The sequence below is a fragment of the Cyprinus carpio genome, chromosome B12 (genome assembly GCF_018340385.1).
Source record: "Cyprinus carpio isolate SPL01 chromosome B12, ASM1834038v1, whole genome shotgun sequence".
In the NCBI taxonomy this organism is placed as follows: domain Eukaryota; kingdom Metazoa; phylum Chordata; class Actinopteri; order Cypriniformes; family Cyprinidae; genus Cyprinus; species Cyprinus carpio.
The window spans coordinates 22,866,590-22,880,467 of record NC_056608.1 but is presented as its reverse complement, the minus strand read 5'-3'; the positions used below and the strand labels follow the sequence as shown (position 1 = coordinate 22,880,467).

The following is a 13,878-nucleotide window of genomic DNA, read 5'->3' as shown; positions in this document are numbered from 1 at the left end:
GATATATATATATATTATATAAGTATATAGTTGATATATTATTATTATTTATATTATTATTATTAGTGTTATTATATTAGTGACACATATATAGATTCACTGACTTGATTTTCAAGCGTTTTTCAAGATTAATTTTTTATTTTTTTGTGCTTTGTGCGTATTATTGGCAGGAGTCAAGTGAACCCAACCGGTGTCGTACCTCTTAAAAGTGTGCAATTATAGCATTTTTACAGCAAGGGAACAAGAAAAAAAATAAAGTTTGATATTCATAATCTCATTAAGATATTATATGCTTCTCTTTTCCCCGTCTTTGTGGCTAATTACGTGTCGACGCTCATGTGGGGTACCTGGGGACGAAGGCGAGCTTACAGTTGTGGCAAAAGCAAGCGCTGCACACCCTACAGATGACCTCTTTTCCTCATTAAGGAGCCCGGGCCTCACATTTACTCCTTCCCCCTCAGAGCTGCTTCCACGGACCGCACCGCAGACAACTGCCTTCGTATTATGCCCAATATAAATTTTACAATGATAATGAATACAGACTGCATTAACGCTGTCCTTACTGCTGTGATCACACCTCTAAGCCGGCCGCTTTCAGAGACTGCTGCTTTAATTAGTCTTTCTTTCACAGACACTAGTCCTATACATACTTTGAATTATTACAGGCCCTACGTTTGATTATTCATCAGATTTCATGACATTCCACATTATACAGTAAATTTCTATTTTTATGATGCGATTCTGTCCATGTTGTCTGCATTGCAGATATCACAAGGCCCCAGTGTAAAATCTGGGTTATGCAGCAAGACCAGTTGAGAGACGCTACTTGAATCAGATTTTTTCTATAAGTGAATCCATGAGTGGCCATCTCAGGTTAAAGATCCGAGGTGCTCCAACTGCGAAAGGTGATCCGTCCGAAGATGAAGGAGACAACACTAAGAATATTCTCCTTAACCCAGAAAACTACACCACATCACTGCTTAGAATGTAACATTGCCTCAGGCATCATTTTCCACTCTTCCTGTCTTTCTCTCTGTCTGAGTCTTTCTCTCAGGCCCAGAGGCTGTGGTAGACCCCGCTCCTCACAGGTTCAGGAGTTCACAGCGGGGTCTGTAGGAAGAGGAACAGGCCGTCTGCCAGTCCTGGCATGTGCGGCTCTAATTGCACATCATTGGCATAATGCTATGCAGAAGCATGCTGACTCGAGATGTACAGGAAGCACATGCACTCTCAAACAAACAATTATCAGGGTTTTGCAACCATGCTAAATATGCATTGAATATAATTCACAGGTGCATATTCATATTTAGGTTTGACATTGCCGGAATAATACTTTTTATGCAAAGCAGGTGGGTTTCTTCGACTATGGGCTCCCTTAAAAACACACACTACTATATTTGATTGCACTACTAATAAAGTCCAATAGTGCATTTATATACATCACAAGAGAATTGTGATAGAAATGATATTTGTTCCTGAATGACACATCTCAAAAGACCATTCATTCTGAGATAAAAAAACAAACAAATAAATAAATAAATAAATATAATATGATATTATATTATATATATATATATATATATATATATATTATATAGATTAATATATATATATATATATTATATATATATTATATATATAGACTAATTTTGTAGTTTTGTAGTAAACACGTTATGCATCCTTATTATTATACAAACACAACCAGTGTTATTGTAGTATAATTGGGACATTATTGTAGTTTTTTAATTATTCTGAATCAGTATTTATTTTAATATTTTCTGCTTTAGTTTAATCTGAAAGTTGTAGTAATTTTGTGTTTGTTTGAGATATATATATATATATATATATATATATATATATATAAATATATATAAATTTACTTATTTATCTCAGTTTTGCTTTGAGCTATTTTAATCAAGTTAAACATTGAAAATGAGAACTAGCTGAAATGAAAACTTTATTTTTTATTTAAATATAAACTATTTCATTTCAGTTAATGTTTATTTCAAGTTACAGAAATATTTTTTATGGTATTTAATTACACTAATTACACTGGTATTTAATTATACTAACTTATGACAAAAATATAATAATTGTTGGCTGTAATGGAATAAGGGATGCAATTGAGGGATGTAATTTGAATCAAAAATTTATCAGTTTCCACATAATAGATATTGAAACTGTGTGTTTATTTTATGTAGAAAGTCTGATTTTTTAATTATCTTAAAAAACATACTAAAACAAAATCCAATAATATTTTATTTTATTTTATTTTATTTTATTTTATTTTATTTTATTTTATTTTATTTTATTTTATTTTATTTTATTTCTTTGACATTTTAAAAACTTCCAAGAAAGTTTTAATGTGACCTTTATATAACTGAAAAACAAATAAAGTATTTGGATTTAGTCAATATCATCCCCACGGCCTGCAGTTGAAGAAACTGCTAAAACACATCCAGGTCACGTAACTTATTCTTATTTGGTGACAAAGTGATTTGTAAGTAAACTTTTCAAGCACTCCAGTCAAACGTCTTTTACTTTTTCTTCTTCATTCTAACATGATATGCCTTAATAATAACATTTCAACTCCGCTCGAGTCGAAAATCCTATTATCAATTACGGATGTCACTGCGGGATGGAGCGGCGGCCCAGCTATGAGGCGCGTGTGCGTGGTGAAAATTAGCTTGGGTGCTTCCTCTCCGCCTGGAGGTGCGGAGCGGGGGATTATCCGTAATCCCCGAACCTCCTCTCACTTACCCACATCACTCCCTCTACAGCCAGGGCAAATTGTTTTCACGCTCCGGCCCCGCGCTCACTGCTAAAGACCTGCCTTTTCATCCAATAACATCAAAACAAAAGGCGGAGGAAAGGCTAGCATCTGCCATTAGCGACAAATTGTCTCCAGCATTTCTCTGGGACCCGCTGCTGTCTTTCATTTTCCTTCTCCCCCTCTGATGGAAGTTACGTGCCACTTTTTAGTCTTGAAAGAAGGAGGGTGGAAAACAGCAGATTATTGATTCGCCTCTGACGAGGAGACCAACCTAAAAGCCCCAATGAATTGTCACTCATTATTGAAAATTACTGAAACACTAATTAAACTGGCAGCTGAACTCCCAGCAGGCCTGGCTCATCTGAAGCTAGAATTCAGCTCCGTGGACAGAGAGAGAAAGCGTTTGCCACTACACGGATGTTAATGAGCTCGGCTCACTCCCCCCAACGCTCTTTCTCCTTGAATCGCTCCCTCTTTATATGCGCTTCGATTGTGCGTTTGTAAGCTTGAAGGAAAGGTAGCAGCGCTCTTTGAACAGACCTTTGCGTTTGCAGAGAATGCTCGCCTTTCAAAGGCCGCCATTAACCTACTTCATCAGCAAAGCACAATAAAGCAGGGTGTGGAGGCGAAAGCAATACGTGCCATGGCATTGCCTGCTGGTTTAACGCGCACAATTGTGAAGTGTGAAAAGCAGAGCGGAAATCAGATGGGGAGGTGTGTGCCGTAGACTGAAGCGTTTAACACACAGAAGCCATGAGAACTCCCACACTGCTAATGCTGTAATGGAGACGGCTGGGAACTTTCATTCACGCTGCAACCCTAACAAATGGATATGCAGACAAGGCGGTTTACCTGATGCTGCTGACACGCGTGTTAAACAGAGACATTTTTTTTAACCCTAAAATGCATAAATGAAATGAAGCCTATTTTAAAATGGTTGCATTACTTTCACTTTTCATAACAATTAATCATAACACATTCAGTTACTTTTTTGTCATTCTTATTATTGCCATAAATGAACATGAATATATACATTATATATAGTAACGGTCATTTCACATAGCTTGGAGAAATATTTAATAATAATAATAATAATAATAATAATAATAATAAAATAAGATTATTATTATTATTATTATTATTATTATTATTATTATTATTATTATTATTAAATAGCAATTTTTTAATAAAAAAACTAAAATATAAATTTAAATATTTTTTATAAAATATATAAAAAATGTATATATTTAAAAATATTTTTAATGCTATAAAAAACAGAATTGATTATTTTAATTCATTAAAAGTTAATAGGAACACTTTGACAGCCTTTAAATCTTATTTTGTAAATATTTTGCTTTCATTCCACACAGACATCCTAGCATCCCCTTGGGGTCCACGGAGCCCTGTTAGAAAACCCCTGTTTAAGATCATATGGAGCTGTACAGTTATTCATGTGCAGACAAGAGCAGAAATGCCGTCAGAACTCTTGCTGGAAGGAATAAGATGAAGACAATGTGAGCAGATCATCTGTGATCCAGGGCAAGAATGAACCACATATAACAACTACAATAACCAGCTAGTTCAGCTGTGTGAAAATGTCACCTGTGCTCTCTCTATCTCTCTCTCATTCCCCATTTTCCAGGGCCGAGATGATGCGGCTTTCCTCAGCATCCTCACACATCACCCTGCATCCCTACAGGAAAATGCCCTTTAGAATAAACGCATCCTTTATGCTGCTATTTGAAGCACGCTTTCCTGAGAGATTCCTTTTCAGCGCAATTCTCCAGAAATGTAGCTCCTTCACCCTGGTAAATAGCACTACAGTCGAGCTCTCTGGCAGCAGTCCATGTTTATTAGGAATTTTGACTTTTGGGGTGTTTTCTCTGCCTTTTTTTTCCCCTTTTTGAAAAGCAGGCCTTGTTTTGAAAATCTACAAACAGAAACCTGGCAATGTGTGCCTCATTTTATCAAATGGTACACAGCTTGGTAATGGTCTCCCCTGATGATTCCAGCTAATCTATGCTGATGACCACAGGGATGGCGATGATTGTCATGTTAGAAAAAAAAAAAAAAAAAAAAAAATCAGAACAATCATGTTGCGTCAGTTCTACCATTAAAAGACTTGCTTCTCTGCAAATTTCTGCACGCAGTAATTAATACTCTGGGGCTTGCCTTCACCAGACTGGTACTCCAGGCAACGAGATGCCACTCACCTGATAATTATTTTAGGAAACCATGCACAACTGAATGTGATTGACAAATGCAACATTGCTGTAATTGCCTGAAGCATACAGCGAGGGAGAGAGAGAGAGGAGAAGAGAGAGAGAGAGAAGAACAAGGAGTTAATGCCGCACTGTCAAATGAAAGGGAAACTAAAGAGGAAGTCCTACGGAGATCTTGTCATTTTCTACAACAAAGGTGGACACTTACAGGTGTAAGGTCAGACGTATTTGCTGAGTGCCACTTCCGATCGCATCGGCTCGGCTAGCAGACGTGCATGGGAACTGGGGTTAGAAATTACTTTGAAACTGCAGGCTGCCAAGCTACAAGGTGCTCTATATTATTTGAAGTAGTTCAACGACAGTCAAGCTACTGCTTTGAAAAAGTAGGCTGCGCTACAAGTTTGTAATAAGAAGTAGCTGTTAAGCGAGTAATATATTTTGTAATCTTTCTAATGCATGTTGGACAGATCTTTAACATGGCATCCAAAACCACAGCTAAACCTCACAATAATTCCATAGGACTGTCCTTTTCATGGCATTATATATATATATATATATATATGGATTGTTTCACCATATTGTTACATATGTAAACATAATTGAAGTGATGTAAGCATAATTGTATTTTTACATACACACACACACACACACACACACACACACACACACACACACACACACACACACACACACACACACACACACACACACACACACACACACACAAATCGTGTATAAACAATTTTCATACAGAAATTGCTAGTAAATTTCCCAATTAATTACATGGAAATAACACTGAACTATTAAACTTAAAATTATTACACAGAAACACTAAAAAAGTATTTTCTTTCTAAAACTACAAAAAAAAAAGAAAAGAAAAAGAATATATATTATTTTTAACCATTATGTTTAATTGTAACTGTATTAAAACATTATTATCCATTTGTAATAATAAAGATTAATATAATAGAAATAAATAAATTAATTAATGATTTTTCTTTGTGGTATAATAATTCATGCATCAGATAATTATTATTTTTTGATTATTGCAATCAGGAAAATATTTATTTGCACAAAATAACGAGGGTCTTAATTAGGGCAATTGCATAAAACTTACTGTAAAACACACACTAAAACTACAAAATACAGTAATGCATAAAATGAATTCATATGCTACTGTAAATCATTTTATTGAACTAGATTGACTATACTGACACAAGAAAGAAAACACGGACATGGATTTTTTAACCTGTACAAAACAATTCACCAAAATGAAATGGAGAGAGAAAATAAGGAGTGTGTTTGATATTTACTTCAGTTTGCTTTGGTCTAAATAGTGCAAGACTATACTAACTAACTAACTAAATAAATAAATAGATTTTTTCTATTCATTAAAAAAGTAAACCTTGCTGAAAAGCTACTGTGGTTTGAACAGCTACACTGAAAAAATGCAATAAAGTTAGCGTCTCTACTTTTCGATTGTTACATCTCAACACTGATGGGACATAGTGGTTGTATGGAAAGAGAATATATGTTTGAACTTATGGAGCTGCTTCCTGCGTCTGAGAGTTTGAAGTCTGGCCTCAGACTCCTAACAAGCGAGGAACGCCAGACCAGTCGTGCCTCTTAATTTGGGACTGGATATCCCCAGGCCCCAGTCAATGTGGGCTTCAGAATTGGGAGCAGAGCGATTGAAATGTGGTGGAAGAGAAGCCTGGTCTATCCACAGAATCTAAAACATCCAGGGCTGAGCCAGAAAACTGGGCTACCTACATCCAGTGCATCAGGGATCACGTCCAATTCCAAAGTGCATAAATTCATTTTAATGATGGCTTTGCTGGGAAGTGATTTGATCATGACATGCATATTTTGGAGGTAAGGCCACATGGCAGAAACCGGATTAAGGCAAAGTTTTTTGGCCTATTACTACAAAAGCAGCAAAGCAGATTAGAGGATATAAACATCCTTCATAAAATATAATAAAGATGATTTAGACAAGTTATTTAACCTGCTGATTCTAAGAATAGGCTTGGAAGTAACCTGCTCAAAATCAAGTGGCTGAGTTCATGAACTCCTTGTTCTACACAATACTCATCTTTTTTGAACACAGATATTTATTCAGAATTCAAATATATCAATATAATATCTCAGTTATTTCTTTTTCTAGGTGGCAATGATGTTCAATGGAGATATTAACCAGAGAAGAAGGGACTTTTGATAGTACCTAGGATAGCAAAGTCCACTAAAGGAGGTAGAGCTTTTTCGCATTTGGCTCCCAAACTCGGAATAGCCTCACTGATAATGTTCGGGGTCACCGACAGACTTTCCCTGTTTAAAATCTAGATGAAAAAACACACCTCTTTGGCCAAGCATTCAAATAATGCATCTACATAATCTTGGACTGCACTGCCGTATATCTGATCAAATGCACATTTATTATTCTTTAGCTTGGGTTAAACTAATTAATTTTACTTGGCTGGAACAGCACAGCTATGCTAATTATGTCTCTATTTGTTTCTCTGTTTGCCACGGGATGTAACTAGGACTTACACAAGCTCCAGTCTGGATCCAGAACCACCTGAGAAGAGATGTGTTGCCAACACCCTCAGAGGAGCCTCAGATGATGCTAACCCTGAAACAACACTACATAACTACTACATATTTTGCTCTAAGTTTGATTTGCATAATTGCTGTTGTTAATAGTGTTAATCTTCTGTTTTGTTTACGTCTTTTATTGATTTTTCCGAACAGTCTCTGCCGTATGCACATAAACTGACAGTCACCACTGATAAGCTACTACTAAATACTGTAGAAATTTAATTTTCGGTAAAGTTGCTTTGCAATGATTTTGTATCGTTAAAAAAGTGCTATACAAATAAAAACTTGAAATTGAAGTATCCTTAAAAAATATATATATATATACAGTATATATATATATATATATATATAGATATACTATCTATATATATATATTATATATATATATACATATATATAATATATATATCTATATATACGATATATATATATATATATATATATATTTATATATATAATAAATAGAATAAAAACAAATAAATCTCATCTAGAGATTCAGAAAGTGATGTCTTAAAGTGGGGACACATTTACCAAGATATAAACATAGCAACAACAACAACAACAAAAAAAAAAAGATCTGACCCACTATCAACATTAATTTTATATCTAAATTCTTCCTGTATGTCAGAATTTGTCTCATATGTTTCCATTTTTTTAAACTTTCATTCAGGAATTTAGGAGGAACATCGAGTTAATATTTTAAATAAAATATAACAGAAAAAAAAAAAAAAAAAATCCTTGACTTTTCAAAGAACCCATAGGAACATCTCATTAATGTCTGAGTTGTGTAAAAATTTTGCTGCTTTTCAGGTGGAAAAAAGTTCTCCTGACAATTCCAAAAAAGACCCCAAAGTCCACAATCAAAACCCAGAAATGTTATTTCTCCTAAGGACTTTTTACGAGAAACATCCAAGACAAAGTTAATACCTAAATGAAATACAGCTGCAAACTTCAGTAGTTTTCCTGAGCCTTGAAAGAGCAACGACTGAGAAAAAAAACTGTCCTTCATCTGTCCATCTCACTCCTTCTCACATGCTCTGTTTCTCTTCAGAAGCGTTCGTCTAATTTCTCCTTACCATTGTACTACACTGAGTTAAGAAGTTCGGACTTCAAAAGCACGAAGGCAGGGGCCTGTCGCTGCGGAGAGACTTAGCGGGGGAGGAAATGTGTGAGAATTTGGAGGAGGCGAGGAGAGGATAATATAATTGGCAGGTTTTAACCTCCTTGACTTGCTAGGCGAGTATCAGACGGACGGTCTGGATGAAAGAAGCCTTGTAATAAGTAATGCTGATGTTCGGATGGTCTCTCATCTTTGTGATTAAAACACAGGCACGGAATGTATGAGAGAGAAGCGCTCATTAACTGACAGGTTTAAAGGGACACACACCTCACACACACACTAAAACATGCAAAAGAAGCAGTAATGAGGAGCTCTTGATGAAATACAGGCAGGAACAAAAAAAAAATCTTCAGCCGCCGCCGCCGTGGGTGACATGCCATTGCCACCCTCAGTTAGCTTCATATGTCATCTATAGCTTGAAGTATAGTGAGCGCTGTGACTCTATGATCAGTTACACTGTTTACTCATGATCACAGTTTATAATATATATATATATATATATAGCTATATAGAGATATATATATATATATTGTACAGGTCAAAAGTTTGGAAAACATTACTATTTTAATGTTTTTGAACGTAGTTTCCGTCTGCTCATCAAGCTGGCATTTTATTTGATTAAAACATTACAGAAAAAAAAATGTAATATTGTGATATATTATTACAATTTAAAATAATTGTTTTTAAATTTATTATACTTTAAATTATCATTTATTTCTGTGATGCAAAGCTGAATTTTTAGGATCATTAGCACATGATCCTTTAGAAATCATTCTAATATTGATAGATTCATTATCAAGTTGGAAAACAGTTCTGCTGCTTAATATTTTTTTCAGAACCATGTGATACGTTTTTTAGGATACTTTGATGAATAAAAAGTAAAAAAAAAAAAGAAGAAGAATAAACTATACATATTTTGTAATAACAATACGTACACTACTGGTCAGTAATTTGGGGGTCAGTAATTTTTTTTTCTTTCTTTCTTTTAAATAAACTCAATAACTTTTTATTCTAGCAAGGATGTGTTAAATTGATAAAAAAGTTATAGTAAATAAAATATATTATTAGAATCTATATATTAGATTTTTTTTTTTTTTTTTTTTTAATAAAATGCAGTTCTTTTAACCTTTTATCGCATCAAATATACTTAGACAGCAGAACTGTTTCCAACACTCATAATAAATCAGGAATATCAGAATGATATTCTAAATGATCATGTGATAGAATGGATGTTACATGCGACACTGAAGGCTGGAGTAATGATGCTGCAAAATTTCAGCTTTGCATCACAGGAATAATTATTTTTTTTTAGGATATTGTCAAATAGAAAACTATTATTTTATTTTCAAGTTGTAATAATATTTATCACAATATTACTGTTTTTTTCTGTATTTTTGATCAAAATAAATGCAGGCTTGATGAGCAGACGCAGGAAGAGACTTCTTTCAAAAACACCTTAAAAATAGTAATGTTTCCAAACTTTTGACCTGTACTGTATATATATTATCACTGTTTTCTTTTTTTAGGTCTGATAAAAGGTGCAGATCATGTAGGAATTGCTCCATATCAACAGTGCGTGTTTAATGCATACACTGCACATGCAACTAAAAAGGCAAAGGAAAGTGATTTAGGAAACGCTCAACAAATCATGTTGCTCCATGGTCTCCATTCAGCTGAAATAGAGATGGGAGTTGTGGTATCATGGTAATTTCTACACTCAGTATAAAAACGCTTGCTTTTCGACTGCACTGCAGATTTGAGTTATCCATCAGGCCTCAGAAAGGCACAAACTCCCTGTCACAACACTTCCCAATGAGGGACTCTGACCGCTGCGGTCAGGTTTTTTCTGTGACGTGCTGAGTTATGATTGTTCTCAACAAGCCATTTTTCTCCACCACAACCATCACAAACTACCCGCCACGTCTCCGTCGACAACAAAGCTTAGGGAAGAAATGATGTGTAGCTGTTTGTTTTGCAAGGAAATGAAATATTTATCGTAAATGAACACCTACCAGAGCGGACAGGCAAAGGCTCATCTCTGGACCCTGTGGCAGTACGTCTCCTCTGGGGCAGAGAGATGGGCCATGTTCCTGCTGGGATCCACCTCCACTTCTGAGTCTGGATTTCAAAGCCTCCAAAAACCTGCAAAGGAAAAGTTCTGATGTCCCAGGAAGAGAAATAGAACGAGACGCAGGGGTCTGGTGTCGAGTCAATTACCATCTGGGCTGAACGGATGATCTCTGCTCAACATCAGCACCTCGTAACAGTTCTAGTGCGATGTCCTGTGACCCACATTCACTCATGCATTGCCAATTCATTGCATGCAGGGATTTAGCAATTCTAAAACTATAACAATTCTCTTAGCACTTTTGAGGGAGTCATTGGTCCTTATTTTATATATATATATATATATAATATATAATCTATATATATATATATATAGTATATATATATATAGATATATATATAGTATATTAAGGCCTAGAAAGAGTTTTGTTTTTGAATAAAAAAGTCTCTTCTGCTCACCAGCCGCATTTATTTGATCAAAAATACCGTAAAAACATGAATACTGTGGAAAAAGATTACTATTTAAAATAACAGTATTCTATTTCTTTATATTTTAAAATGTACAGTAATTTAGTCCTGAGATGCAAAGCTGATTTTCAGCATCATTATTCCAGTCTTTTGAGTCACATGATCCTTCAGAAATCATTCTAATATGCTATTATTATCAGTGTAAAAATCAGTTGTGCTGCTTAATAATTTTGTTTATTTATTGCATTTGTTACATTTTTACATTATTTCATTTGTGTTTGTTTCTTTTTTCTTTTTCTTTTTTTTAAGGGCCATTTAACAAAAGAAAAAAACACCATTACTACAATATTTATTTATTTTTTATTTTTTTTTATTTTTTTTTTTTGCCGTTCTTCTGAATTACCAATTCCCAAACCTAGCCTTAATAAACACTTTACATTTTTGCATAAAAAAGACAGCAATGTGAAATAAATGCACAAAAAAACAAACAAACAAAAAAAAAAAAAAAAAAAAAAAAAAATTGTTAAATATAAAATGTAAAATATGACTGTAAAACAGAAAAAAAAAAGCTTTGCATTTTTTACAACATGAGGATAAGTCTTCTGCTGTTATAATGTGACAGTACAACCCGAGAAAATAGGCTTCAAATATTTAAAAACATTTTATATTAAAAAAAGAAAAAAGGAAAGACAAGACTGATGTGGCATGTGAAAACGACTGCAAATATCTCAAGGAGTGAAGATGAACTGGAGTATTTTGAATTTGACATGAGGAAACCACAAACACGATTTTGTGGATTTACTGACGGTGTCATTGAGATGCTCCTGTAATAGTCTGCAGAAGCAAACATGAATCTTTTAAAACCATCTAGACAAAATGATCCAAGGCAAATACACCATTATAAATGTTTAAGACTGTCACTGGATCCATCTTTCAGCATGACGTGCAAGCATTAGCGCAGATACGGCCTTCAAAAAAATACAGCATTAATCCATATTTTGATTTGGTTTTGGGCTCTCAGAAGGTCTGGGTCTTGCCAATGTAAGCAGCTCTGGGTAAATCTGTATGTCAGAGCGGCCGTGTAAGTCCAAGGCCACAGAACTGACATTTGACGAACGTTCAGAGATTTGTACGGGCTTCTGGTCCGTGGAGGTGTGGCCCAGGACTGCCTCCCATCGGTGGCCTGACCTGCTGCTCTGCCTGCTGTTAAGACATGAACCAGAGTTTGGGGTCTGGACCCCTGAGTGTCAGATGAACCCCCCAACGCCTCAGCACTTACACACACACACCTCAGGAGGAAAGTGTGTTAGCATACTTATAAATCATTCAGAATATCAGTCAACTTTCCTCCTATGTAAATGATGACCTTAGAATAGACTACAGTATATGTCTGAAATATTACACAAGCAGCTCATTTCTACAGGATAATTCCATAGTATTGTGTAACAGTGATCAGTGTTGGGGTTACTTTTAAAAGCGATATTACATTATTGATATTTTTTATAATGAAAACTATGTGTTATAGATATACTTTAAAACACAATTATATATATATATATATATATATATATAAACAAAATAATAAACAATTCTTTATCATTATCAATTATTTAATTTATTTAAGTTACTTTTGTTTTTAATTAAATAAATAAAAAACAAAATATATATATATATATATATACAAACAATTCTATAAACAAAACTCTGTATAATATATATATATATATATATATATATATATATATATATAATATATATGTTTTGTTATTTACCTCAAGGTCACTTTATAAAGCATAGTAAAGGAATATGAGAAAATATGAGAGAACAATGGCCGGCATTTATTTATATTTATTTTATTTAGTGGCAATAAAAACTGCTTTACAAGAAAAAAAAAAATACTATTTCAGGTTTTCTACATTAGATTTTTACATTCACATTATTTCTTTGTAGCATTCTGTTGGCATTTCAAGCAATTTATTCTAAGCAATTTCTATTTGTGAAATTTACTAGGAATTATTGAGTGAAAATGGTTTCTATACGTTTTTTTGTTTGTTTGTTTGTTTTTTCATGCAGAAAAAGGACAAGTGTAAACAGATGGGAAGGAACAACACCAACAAAAATACAGTAAGAAAGTATAAAATCCAATTAATAAAACAAAACACAGAAGTTATACAATAGCAGAAACAGACCTCATGAGAAAAACAAAAACGTTACTTTTTACACTACTAGACTTTTTGGCAAAAGTAACTAATTATGTTGCTAGTCATTACGACATTTAATTTACAAATGATTATTTCTACAATGTTACCACCAACACCGGATGCTCCCGATCACAGGATAATTAAATAAATATGATAACGTAATTACACCTGTTAAAATTCAAGTAATGAACTATTACATGGATTCCCGAAAGAGTTGAACTGAAAGGGTTGCAGTTTTACAGCCGTTCTGACCATGTCGTTGTCCCCTCATTAATGGCCAGTGTTTCAATGAGGCATCTAGAGCCGTCTGGTTCTGGTTAGCCAAATTCATTGTCCAGCGAGTATATCGTGAAAGTTGGAGCAGAAGTGGGCGTCGGGTAAAAAACAGCTGCAGGAAACCTCTGTGGGTGTTAACCTTGTCAGAAAGTG

General features: G+C 34.3%; 1 long non-coding RNA gene across 1 annotated transcript in view; it reads right to left on the bottom strand.

The window, feature by feature from the left end:
- Positions 1-10,943, bottom strand: part of LOC122139283 — a 54,468-nt gene extending 43,525 nt beyond the window's left edge. The window contains exon 1 of the long non-coding RNA XR_006156179.1: positions 10,726-10,943. This is a non-coding gene — a long non-coding RNA (uncharacterized LOC122139283). The remainder of the gene's footprint in view (positions 1-10,725) is intronic.
- Positions 10,944-13,878: the final 2,935 nt, after the last annotated feature.